The 13099-nt window shown below is 34.9% G+C and overlaps 2 protein-coding genes across 5 annotated transcripts in view; both read right to left on the reverse strand.

The window, feature by feature from the left end:
- The window catches only part of LOC143303315 (uncharacterized), a 277255-nt gene that overhangs the window by 241179 nt on the left and 22977 nt on the right, over positions 1 to 13099 (reverse strand). The window lies entirely within an intron of this gene.
- LOC143303316 (uncharacterized) overlaps positions 1 to 13099 on the reverse strand; it is a 57463-nt gene that overhangs the window by 21251 nt on the left and 23113 nt on the right. Inside the window, exon 4 of one of the 4 annotated variants that reach the window (XM_076622622.1) lies at positions 10633 to 10742. The exons of the other annotated variants lie outside the window; for them this stretch is intronic. The gene's annotated coding sequence lies outside the window, so the exon portion shown is untranslated. The remainder of the gene's footprint in view (positions 1 to 10632; positions 10743 to 13099) is intronic. 4 annotated transcript variants of the gene reach the window in all.

Raw genomic sequence — 13099 nt, forward strand, 5'->3', positions numbered from 1 at the left:
TTACGTTTATATGTTTCTTGTCCTCCACACGCTCAATTTTAATGAAATTAACAATGAGATATCTTTTAAGCTAAGAATTTTCAGATACAACTACCTTGATACTTTTCCGTAGAGAACTAAAAAGTGCATCGGATGGTGTATGAAAGATAAAACGTATAATTCAATTGGAAGAAACAACGGTTATCTTAGAATCTCGTAAACGCTTCCACTTAGACAAATCCAATTGAACGTCGTAAGATGGGCCAATTGAAACCGTACAATTTTATTGTACGCTCTTTCTCGAATTACGTATAGTTTAGGATATATGTTTGCGTGGAACGATCAAAATGAGACACCATGTACATTAATACATTCCACATTCATTATCGCGAAATTGCGTTTCCCTTTGACTTTTTCAAGTTTCTGGGACGCGACAGCACGTTCCATTCAACCGCAATTCGCGTACTCGCTTACAATTAGTCAGGGTCGCGATACTCGCGAGTTCCACTCGCGCGATTAGTCATAATGGCTATTATTTTATTGTGTAACAGCTTTTTCCCTCGTTGCTTGCCAATCGAATTGCCTGTTACCGAGAGGCACTACTCGACACGCCCGCGTCTTTAAACGTTAAATACCTTGAATATTAATGTCAGAGACGTCTGATATAGTGCATTTTACCGATGATGAAATCCACTCGATCACTAGGGAAAAACACGGCGTAACGAGGGCGTGTGTACACGAAACGTGGATCATTTGCTCCGCACGATCGATCATGCTAATGTAACGAATATAACAAATCGTTACGATAGCTTCTACTCTTGGAAGAAAGAATAGAAATACCAGCAGACACTGGGAAAATGACAAATGTACAATCATTTCCAAGTAATCCGCATGTCTTGAAAACATTGACATTCTTTGTTTAAATAAAGCATGTAGGAGTCAATCTGACAAGCTGAACTGATCGATTTCGATGTTTGAAAAGTTTTTAATTTTACGTATCAAAATACGTAAATAGGGTTCATTTCGCAGAAACGGAACGATTAATTAACCTCGATAGAATTGGTCAGTTTTATTTCTATATCGTAGTTACTTTTTGTTTTATTACGCAAGAATAAAACAGTTATGTTAATCGTTTTGTTACGAAATACGTTAACTCTACGCTGAAATTTTAGAAGATTTTACTCGAGTATAAATAGCCTTTCTATTATGAAGACTTTTGTATGGGAATGTAGATGCCGAAAAATGTCAGCTCGAAAATACAGAGGAAAGATCTATATATAAAATTCAGCATAAACCGGAAACGCCACTTCAAGACGCGTAAATGTACCAATGTATCTTTCATCAAGATAGAAAAAGAGACGTCGAAATTATTAATAGACTAAATTAAGATAAATCTGTTGAATGGTTTAATCGAGACACAATGGAATATACAATAGAATTCTTACAGAAATACATAATAACAGAGTAGTGATACATCAACGGCTGTCATCAATCTCAGGTGTGCGTTATTACGTTGACCCTGGCCACGGATTAGCTAACACCTTGATGGTGACGTTATTAATCGATGTGGTTTTTACTTTCTGAATGATATACAGCATTATGTGACGTTTCCTATTTCAGCAGATTGACTTTAGAAAGAAAGAAACTGTAAAAAGAGAAAGGGAGAAAATGGGGAGTCATAAATTCTCGTATCATTAATAGAAGTCTAAATATCACGTGATAAGTTTTATATTAATTTCACATTTTATATCTCGGAAATATAAATGTCACAAAATCACACAAAACAAAAATGTTGTCAACGCAGACCCAAAACGTAAAATATTCGGCTTACCTTTTCAATTTAGTTTCCATCAAAGATAGATTACTGATTTTTATGCAAATTCATATCTTTACGAATATAGCTGAAAGGAATGGGACCTCGATGGATAATCATTTTTTCGATAGATATTATAACGAGTACTATAGTTCGAATTTATTCATATATTTTTGCTTATGTTTCGCGTTTAAGTCTCCCATAAGTGCGTAAAAAGTTGCATACTAGTCAAAAATTGAATGGTCACACATTTTAGTCAAACTTGAGTTAAAAGTAAAATATGGTTCTACAGTGTTTGTAAATTATTGCAGATATTGCGATCAAAAGGCGATTTAATGTTAAACACAAGAAGCACATTAGGTGCTCGAAACTTGTGGCACAGCGTAGCTTAAAAACTCCTTTATCTCGACATGCGCTAAATGTGTTTCAGATCTTTACTTTCGGTTTCCATTCGATTAAAAACGTAGAATGAGAAACAAAACTCCAGAGAGTACAAACGTCCCTTCCATAGGATTCCACAGGAATCACCCCCATTCAACATACATAACATCTGTACGTACATCGATAAAAGTCCAGTATTTCTTTCCGATCGGAGAAAGCAAGCCATTCTCATGAGACTTAAAATTCGACATACTAAACTGACACACTCTCATAACTTTATCCTATTTGTAGATGATAATCTTCTTAATCGTAGCAACGTTAATGCATGAAAAGTAAATTAAATTAAGAAATAAATCAGAAGCATTGAAGATCTTCTTTATCTTCTCAAAGATATTAATCTGTATCAGCAATTATGATATCGTAAGCTACCTGCTTAATTCTAACATACGCTGTATCGTAGTATAGATATCGTTGTTTGAGTTTCTAACTTGCCTTATTGCATTCTACGCTTTGCTCTTTGTTACGTATTTTATTAATCGCGGTAGCTACCTAATCCCGGATCATAAAAATCATGAAAACGATAAAGAAATAAATAAATAAGGAAGAACAGAGCATCGACTATTAGTAAAACCTACTCGACGATAGAAGCGCCTTTTCTTCGTTTCGCGGTGCCGCGAAAACGAAAGAAAAACCGCGGCCAACAGAGCGAAGGTAAAGAATCGGAAGCCGGCGGCAGAATTAAGAGGCACGCCGTTGGCTGTTTACAGTGAATACCGGTCGCGATAAATCCAGCCTCCGGTACACTCGAAATTGCTTTTCGAGGGTCGCCTTGTAGCGGATGCAATTAAACAGGATCACTGTACGCTCGTAATAAAATCTCCAAGTTCCAGTGCGCTTCCGGGATGAAAGAATCGGCTGCCTCCGCGGTGCGACGCTATTCCCGGCCGTGCAAAAAGTTCCCTTGAAAGTGCGCACTCCTCGTAACGAGCTTTTGCTAATTTTTTTAATTAATTCAAGATCGAATAGGTATCGATTAGAATCGCGATCCACATTTACCCGTTTCGATGAAACACGAATTATTAACACGAAAACACTTTCGTATTGGGTTTGAATAACATATAACGAGGTTTGAAACGAGCAGAATGTTTAATTGAAAAATTTAACTTACATTTTTACGAAGCGTCAAGACATTGTGAGATATATTTCGAAGGATTATATTTTGCTCAAATGTTTGCATTGATTTGCACAAATTATGCAGCTATATTGTTACAATATGGAACGTAAATTATTATAATGAAACGTATATTGTTGCAATAATGTAAGGTAAAACCAATCCATAAATTACAGTAATGAAATTTCATATTGAATATGTACGATATTGTAACTATACAAATTAATGAACAGTTTAACAGTTTAATTAATGGACATGATAAACAATTTAATAAATCACAACTGAAGACCTTAGTAAAATAGACGTGTAAGTGCAGTTATTCAAGAAGATGATAAAAACGCTCATACAATTCCAGTTTTAATAGCATGAAAGTATAACTGCACTTACACATTTCAGAAATATTAATTATCCTAGTACTATTGCTCTTTTAATATAACGTTTTTGAACACGTAACATTAAAATCACGAAATCTATCATGATGGATCTGCCACATTATGTTCAGTTATGTTTCCTGTACTTCTCACGGAAATTACTTAACGAAATAAGGTTCGACTACGTCTAAATTTAATCTTAATTCTTTTATTTTTTTAAATTTGCTAAAAATCTCGTGTTATTTTTAGCTCATTAAAAAGGTTTCGTATTATATTCATATATTTATACAAATTGGTGGGAGGATTTTAATTAACGATAGCCTGCGTCCATTGTAATGAAAGTTTGCCAGTTGCACTCTGTGTTTAAACGGTTCGAAGGTATTTAGTGTTTTTTGTAGAAAATCGAGAGCCGCAATGTTATACAGATTGTGAAGCTGTTCGCAAGAGATACGAAAAGTTATGAAGATGGCTACTCGAAAGTTCCCATTAACCTACTTAATCCAAGTGCGTCGTCCTCAACGACAACAACACTTATACTCACCAGTCTCCACCAAAATATGCAAACTACCCCTATGAGAAGTATTTTTCTTTTCTTTTGATAAAAACAAAACTGTATAATAAGCGATACAGAACTTTGCAAGTATAATCACATAAAATCAAGCGGCGTTAGGTAAAACTTTGGTAAACTTGTTATGAATATCGTAACTTTGATCTTCAAAATATAGTAAATTATACCATCAACCCTTAACGCATACCAAGATAGGACAAGCGATGTCTTCTTATCAAGAAGGCTATTAACATTCTCGAAAAACTGTACGATCTTTTTAATAGTTCAATCGATTAGCATTAATATATTTTTTTTTTTAGAAGAATATTATACAATATCGCGGAACATTTTACTCGAAGGATTTTATTAAAGTAAAAAGTACGTCAAAATAAAATTACGCTCTGACCAGAAATTATTAACAGTCACTGTGTACGCTATCATTTCGTAAAAGCGCGTTATAATTAAATTTTATTAAAAGGATAATACCGTTAAACAGCTTCGAGGCAAATACTAAAAGTATCGGATAAGCGTTTTTTCATCCAGCAAAAATTCAACAAGAACGTACTGTAAAATGGTAAGAAACTTCTAAAATCCTTTAATACGTCAAGAAGTTGGCGTTCGAGTCTAAAGTGGAGATAAAAAAATGCTTGTTTTCACCGAAAAGGCGAAAGCTCAAGAGATCGTTTTAAGCGTCTTAAGAAAATTATAGCCCGTAAGCATGGAACGTTGAAAAAGTAAATTCGAAGAACAGAATATTATTTGGAGATTGTTTTATTGGGCATGCGTATAAAGGAGCGCAACCACCTCTCTATGAACGCTTTCTACATACGAAACGGTTGTGTGCTGAACAAACATCGGACCAATCTCGGTTCACTTCTTCCCTCGCGGCCTGCTTTCACGAATCTCCATCCCTGAAACCATCCTTTCATCCCTCGTGGTCGTGGGTTTTTCGACGCTTCTCTCGTGCGATTGAAAGTAAAGGGAGAGAAAAGAATTAGAGCGATGTTCATCGATTAGGGACGAAGGGTGAGAAAGCATACAACAGTGAAATAGCAAACAGAGAACGTTTTAGGCCTTTAGGCTTTTAATCATTTTTGATAACGTTAGAATCCCAAGGAGAAGTGTAACTGGAAGTCCGCTTTACTGCGGAAGGCAGAATTATGAAATGTAAATAAATAAATAAAGTAACTTTAGAATCTTCAATTTTTAATGATTTAAAAATCTCTGATTTTTAATAATTTTAGGATCTTTAAGAGAAGATTAATCTTAATAATTTTGGAATCTCTGGACAATTTTCATAATTTCATTGATCGATTAAAATGATTTTTGATTCCAAAAATTAAAGTTTCGCGTGAAATTTATTTTTATCAATATCCATAGTTTTTAACAACAAAACACGAGATTCAGTATAAAATAATTTTTGTACCATCGCGCCGGTGTGAAATTTTAAGCATGGACACTGTGTACCTGGAAAATAAGTCGAATACAGAACGTAAAAACGCGTAAAATAGGTTTGAAATAGAGAAAATGAGGTTTGTAGAATTGTAAAGTGCTGTACCGAGCAGGATTTTTTATTCAAACGAAGTACTTTGTGGTCGAAAGTTTTACGGATTCTAAAGCGATGAGAGCAACAGATTCCCTACTAAATGTTTCATATTTTTAACTAATTGTTAAGAATTTTAAACGGATGAGATAACCTCGTTAAAGACCGTAGAGAATTTTAAAGTTTGTCGTTTTGTATATAAAATCTGATTATAGACGGTCTCTACTGATACCATCTTTCGGTTTAAATCTTCTTCTTTGCAAATCAATTAAAAATTCTTTCAAATAAAAACTATTTATACTTATGTAAATTATTAGGAATTCATAAATATATTTAAATTTGTTGTGGTCAGACACGAAGGCCTAATGTAAAATAAACTGCCTTGCATAACTTACGTGTAATAACAGCTGGACAAATCTTTAATTCTGTGGTTGACGAGGAAAAAAACAAAAAATGTTTATCACGGAAAACGTATAAATATAAACTCGTTGATTCGATAAACGCAACAACGATGAGCCTTTGCGTCATTCTTATGCCAATACTATTGATCGAACTGAAAGAAGCTTTCAACACGTTGAATGCTAGCTTTACAGGGATTACCCGTGGCGCCATAATGAATTTTTTATTATGCGATAAATGTAACGGTGAAATATTATAGGTCCATATTTCATGTATAAATAAATTTATTTTTATATGTTTTATACTGTATTAATTTCGTCACGCCGTTGTAGTAACGATGGTGATAATGAACAATCGACATTTGTTCAAATTTTTTGATTTTATTTTTACCAATCTTGGCACTCCGGTTACCGGTGACCTCCATGGCGGCACCGACAAGTTGAGTGTCGGTGACCGATGACCCCCGTGGCATGTGACATGCTAAAATGAACGCGGTTCCGATCAGTCCTTGAAAAACTGCGTGATTCTCGTTTACAATAACATCATGACAGAAAAGTAATTTCAGATATAAAATATCTCAAGTTTTACAGTTTAGGTGTTAGATGCTGTGAAAAATTGAAATAGAATAAAATTGTCTAAAATATAATAACATAAGTCCAAACGAAACGTTTATGAGTCATTCGCGATTCGATGACGTTAACTAAGCATTACATGCTATTTCCAATGAAATTAAGACAAAGTACTGTATAATTAATTTTATCGTAAATTATGTATCCCATGAAACAATGGAACGAACTGTGAAACGCGAAAACTGGAAAATTTCAATCTTCTCCTTCCATCGTTTTTGAAAGCAGGAAAATCGTAATTCAGAATGGAAACATTGTAAACACGATATTATGTTCATAGAATTATCAATTCGAGTAGGTACGTGATTTATTGTAACGTAAAACCGGACACTAACGATGATCGAGCATAATTCCCTTTCGCATAATTACTCGAGTTCTCTAATAAACGTTCACTAAATCAACCAAGGTTGCTCGTTCGATTGAAACGAAAAACCATTCGAATAAATAGTCTGAACGTTTAAAAAGCGGATCGAGAGGCAAGTTATATCAAGGTTTCCACGAAAAGAACCTACAAACGCCGCTAATAATAGCTGAGAACGAATCACCAACCAAAGCTAACGCGTTTACCGATCGTGTTACGATAATGACGCGCTACGTCAAGCCATTTCGATCTTAGATTTAAGCGAAGTTTTTTCTTCCTCATCTTATATTCATCTATCGGTATATTGATTCTGGATAATGGAAAAAGTCACGGAACTGCGACCAATAGAAACTTGTTAACACGTTGCGAGAATTCTTTTTGTTCTTTCGTCCTATTAGAAGTGGATCAGCGAGTATTGATCGATGAAATAAAGTAATAGATGCAGATGGAGTTTCACCGAAAGATCGTATAACACTGTCGTCTAGTTGATACTTCCATGGACCCAGTTTCGATGGATATACTTTGACGTAAAACGCGACTCATTACTTCCATCGAACCTCGTTTACCGTATCGTGCAACTATTTCCCTGGAACTGTTCCATTTATCGCCGGTACTCGTTAAGGAAACACTTCCTGTCCTTGGCTAACCCGGTCATAGAATGCCTCCTGAATGCTCCGTGATATTTTCAGAAATTCTAGGGAATTTGAGGTCACTTGTAATCGTTGTGTTACGCCATGCGGCTTGCCATAGATCATATTCTTAACTGTCGGTCGCAGCACTATAATGTCGCGGACGGATCGTCGCGGCTGCCCGGCAAATAAACATTGTAGTGGCAAGCGCATGGTTCATTAAGCGGAGCGACCTCCAGAGGCGTCGATTCGTGGCCGTTATTTTATCTGGCGTAAACGAATGTGGCGTGATCCGAACGTAGTGGGGGTCGCCTTCCAGAAAAAACCAACAAATCGAAGGGCGGACAGAACGTTTCGAGAAGCCAAACAGTCAATACATATCTAATATCGCGCATTACGTAGTTACATTTCTTTTGTTGTTCCATTTATATCTTTCTAATTAATAAGTTGTTGAAATAAACGTTAATTTATTAGTGTTAACACAGTGCTATATTCATTAAACCACCTCTGTTATCCTAAACGAAACAGGGGAACGACTATTTCGCGGCGTCGATTAACATGATCGTAGCGAGAATTTACAACTCTCGTTGACGTGCTATCTCGCGATCACGTCTCTCCGCGAACGGTCGTAACACGTTGTTCGTGACGTTACACGTCTAATACGTGATTCTTGTTTAGACACGGATTGAAATAATGCAGCGATTTTCAATTTTTGTTCAACCTACCGCGCGTCTAAACTAATTATCCAGCAAAATTCTGCTAAAATTCTATTAAAATTCTGGTACGTTAAAAAATATATTATATTTGATTTAACATATGCCATATGCTGTATAGCTATCGTTATGTTTATTTTCTTGAACGCATTCAATTTTTATATATTTTGCTTTAAAAGATAGATTGAGATGTACGAGGTAATGTTTATTCTTTGTAATGTGTTATTTTGTATTGGCACTGTTGGAGGAAAACACTCCACTCTTCCAGGAAAGTTCTACGTCTGCTCTACTGTTTAGTTTTCCTGATTTTCGAACCTATTAAGCATTATCTATTACTAAATTAATTTGAAGGGCCTTCCAGACCAATAGCCTTTTCTGGAATATGCCTTGTGTAGATGGTGCAGCGAGATGTAAACAAACTGGATTTTTGGAATTATAAATACCATAGGCCCATGGCTTCGGGGCTCTATTGTAATGTCACGCTGCCAGCGTGCAGATCTGGATTAGCATACACTGAACTTATACCGTTATACTCGAATATATTTCTGTTACACATTAACAGAATACAGATAACCCCAACAGGTACAATTTTTCTCCAACGATGTTATTTAAATGGTTCATGTTGTTGACAATTTTTTAATCCGTGAAATTCCTGTTTTAACCATTTTAAAAGATTCAATTTATTTTACCTAGTTGGTCACCGATAACCACCGTGACAACTAACGTGTTAACGGCGTGAAAAATTAAATTAAAGCAGAATCGTGAAAAAACTGTAAATTCCCACCGATAAAAATTCAAAAATAAATGTACCAAACAAATATCGGTCTTTTAAAATCAACGTCTAAAATACATGTACAAATCTCAAAAAGTAGTTTCCACGATTTTCTCCAGGAACTAATAGAAACAGCATCACTACTTCCCTTCCAAAATTGATGAGACATTTGAATGCATTTGAATGGCACGGCACGAAATCGCGAAGAAATCTCCGAGTATCGACGAGAGAATATCATCGCCTGACCTATCGTCATCCTCGTGCGATTCGTGAACCTGCATTTCATTTTTCTCTGCTTCTTTATGCCAGTTAATGCCACTAAAACTGCCGCGTGATCGATTCTCTGCTAATTTTGGGGAAGAGTTTGCTTTTTCTTTGACTTTGGTCTTCGCTGAACTTGTTAGCGAATCTGTTTCGCTTTTAGTGGGCGTAAGAAATAATTTAAGTATGGAATTATTTGAATAATCCTTCAGTTGGGTATTATTTTAATAATTCTTCAGATAAGATTATTTTAATGATTTTTTCAAGGGTTGGAATAATTTCAATAGTTTCGCAAAAGACATTTTTCTATTTTAAGATCGTTGAACGTTATATAGAATATTTTATACGATCGCTGGCGATTCCTGAACTTGCACGCTATTTCCTTCTTCTTCTTCTTTCTCTCGCGGGTTACATCATTGGAACTTTCGTGAGATCGATTCCTCGCTATATGTTGACTCGTGTGTAACTTTTTCTTTATTCTTTCTAAACTTCGTTATTGAATCTTTTCCTGTCTTAATGAATATAAGAAGGAAGTTAAGTAATGTCAATAGAATTCTTGTATGAGAGATACCAATACATCCTGTTATTAGACTTTCATTATTTAGAAGAATGAAAAAAGAAAAAAATAATGTTAACTCAGAAAGAAGATATATCGATGTCTCAAGTCGTGTCATGTGCGATGATTCGAGAAATGAACAAATGTTATATAAATTACTTGAGCTAAGGAGGGCTGTATAATTCCAAAGATATTAAAAATCGTAATTTTCCTCAAACCGCCCTGCAATTATTATTTCACTTAAAAGCTAATTAAATTATACACGATAGTTATTACTAATACACGCGATCGCCCATGGCAATTATATCTTTCAAGTTACGACGAGATAAAAAATTGCTTCAACCTGATAGACTCTATTTAACCAATCCGCCAGGAGATCCGCCTCTATTTAACCGCCAGGACTTGTTTACAATATCGATTGCAATAATTCCCCATGATCATGAAAAGGAAAAATCGCGTCTCTGTCTCTCCTCCTGTTCCACGTGCGCGATCGTTTTCTTCACGACGTACCTGGAAAAAATCGTCGATACTACAAATAACTGATTTTTTTCCTCCTTCGTGTAATATCAATCCATGAGCCAGCTGAGCGTGTCCAACTCGATATTTCCAAGGATACCTGGCTGAAAACGCATAGCAGTAGGGAATAAATGGAATTACAGTTATCGAAAATCGTAGAAAACAAGCCCGAAGAGCTATCTGACGTCCATCGGTGGAACCCACCGAGGAACGCTCGACAAACTTCGGAAATGTGGTCAGTCGAAGCTTGCTTGATCAACAATAAGGGACAGGGCATGTCCTCAAAATTGATCATGGACGAAGGGGAAATAATTAATGTACAATATATCCAGTCCATATACAATGTATTAAAATTACATACGTCATGATTAACGTCTAACTGTTAAAAATGTGATGGCAATATGGGGGAATATTTTTCGTAATTGACAGAAAAGCTTTAACCATTTAATCATCGTTTATATAGATTTCATAAAAAATTCAAATGTTCTATAATTAAGTATATAAATTGCGATTAATACACGTTTAACATGATATCAACGTACATTTCGATCGAATAAAAGCAAACTTAACTAGCTAAAAATGTGCTTAAGGTAAAGTTAGTCCTACTAAAAGTTAGTCACAGATTAAGATCATCGAATTTTATTCCATTCTAAATCACCTTATTTTGACGATTCGATATGCGTACGAAGAAACATGAATATAAACATACATACAAAGAGACATATGCTTATGTGCATGCATGTATGTACGTGTAAGTACCGTACATGTATGCACGTGTACCGTTCAACGGTACAGTCACCTGTTTTTATGCCGCAGATACAAGTAATTAACACCGTATGAGTTGTTATTCGCCTTCAAGACAGATTAATTACAATGCAACTTGTTCAGAACAATTTGAAGCAGTTATAGAATGTTGACATTTCGACCACACATGCACGCTGCTGTACAAGGAATTGCTTCATACGCGAGGAATTGCACTGTCCTCCTCGCGCGCACGGCTTCTCCGAATCTCTTTCATCCACAATAAATTATTTCCTTTTACAAACAAACCATCCATTTTAAAATCTGTACAGCAAGACTGTAATAAGCCACAATTTTTGTTTTTTTTCTTTTTTTTTTCATTATACACGATAGAAATTATTTGATTTTGGAATTGAATATGTGTTCTTGCCATACTTTTGGATATTTTGAAAATATTAATACGCTTATATTATATAAAATCCATAAAACTAATCTTATCTTTCTACCCGCGGTGTTCGATTTAATAACATCACACCAAAGTTGTTGTTTTATTTGATTTTAGGAATCTTTTCGTATATTATTGTAACTTCAAAAATATCAAAGTATTATTCATTTTAACAGATATGCACATTTTACTTCGACAAAATTTCCTCAGTTACACGTATCTTCGTATTTAACAGAATTCTTTCCACTTTTAACTGAAGCGTTTATTTTAAAAGTGATGTAAGTATATTTTTCGACAAAAATTGATAAAACGAGAGACTTACGTGTACTTTAACGTAAAACTTTTATTTATAAACGAATTATAATTTCACTCTTAGAATATTCGTTCGTTTGGATCAATCGAAACATCGTTAATAAATGGAATAGCATAATCGCGTAATCATAATTATTTTGGAAGCGGTATAAGTCTATTTCTTAATGATCTGTAGCTTGTCCAAATAGTCGAGGCAGCAATAATTAAAAAGAAATGATATCGAAATTAAACAGCAGTATTTTACGTGTTTCAATTCTTCAACGACAAGCTTCCGACTTAAACTTTATATTTATCGTGAATCATCAAATCTTCTCTTCGATTTTATTCAGAGGAGCTGATAAGGAAGTTTGCGATATGTGTGAAGCACCGTTTATAGCTGCGATTACGAATGCAAATGTTGTCGTCCTATGTGTCGACGTACGACATGTAGACGAATCCCCGGGCATGTTGCGTTGTCATGTCGCAACGTTATCGGAGCTATCATGCACGCAAATTTTATAAGAACGATCAACGACGATGTATCTTTCCATGATCTTGGCGTGTGCACCTTTTGGATTTTGTTAAATAACAAAACGCACTAGAATTGCTGAAATAATTTATTCATCGTGCAGCATCAGAACAGAATATTTTTCTTCCGAGTTGGATTAAAATATTTACAAAATAATAAATATTTACAAAATTAAATAAAGAATGACTGTACTTCGATAAAAATTTGAAATCAATATCAAGCAATTACAGACGATGATCTGTAGATATGCATAGTAATTATAAACAAACTGTACATAACGAGGAAATAATGAAACGAAAATTGGATACAAATCATAACGAGTATAACGAGTAATTGATATCAGAAATACCTATATATTCGCAACGTAGAATTGACGACCCTGAATAACAACATGCTAATAATCACCTTGTCGATCGAGTAATTAAAGGAACGTTATTGTCTTCTGTGAGAATCAC

Source organism: Bombus vancouverensis, chromosome 11 (genome assembly GCF_051014615.1).
Source record: "Bombus vancouverensis nearcticus chromosome 11, iyBomVanc1_principal, whole genome shotgun sequence".
Taxonomy (NCBI): Eukaryota; Metazoa; Arthropoda; class Insecta; order Hymenoptera; family Apidae; genus Bombus; species Bombus vancouverensis.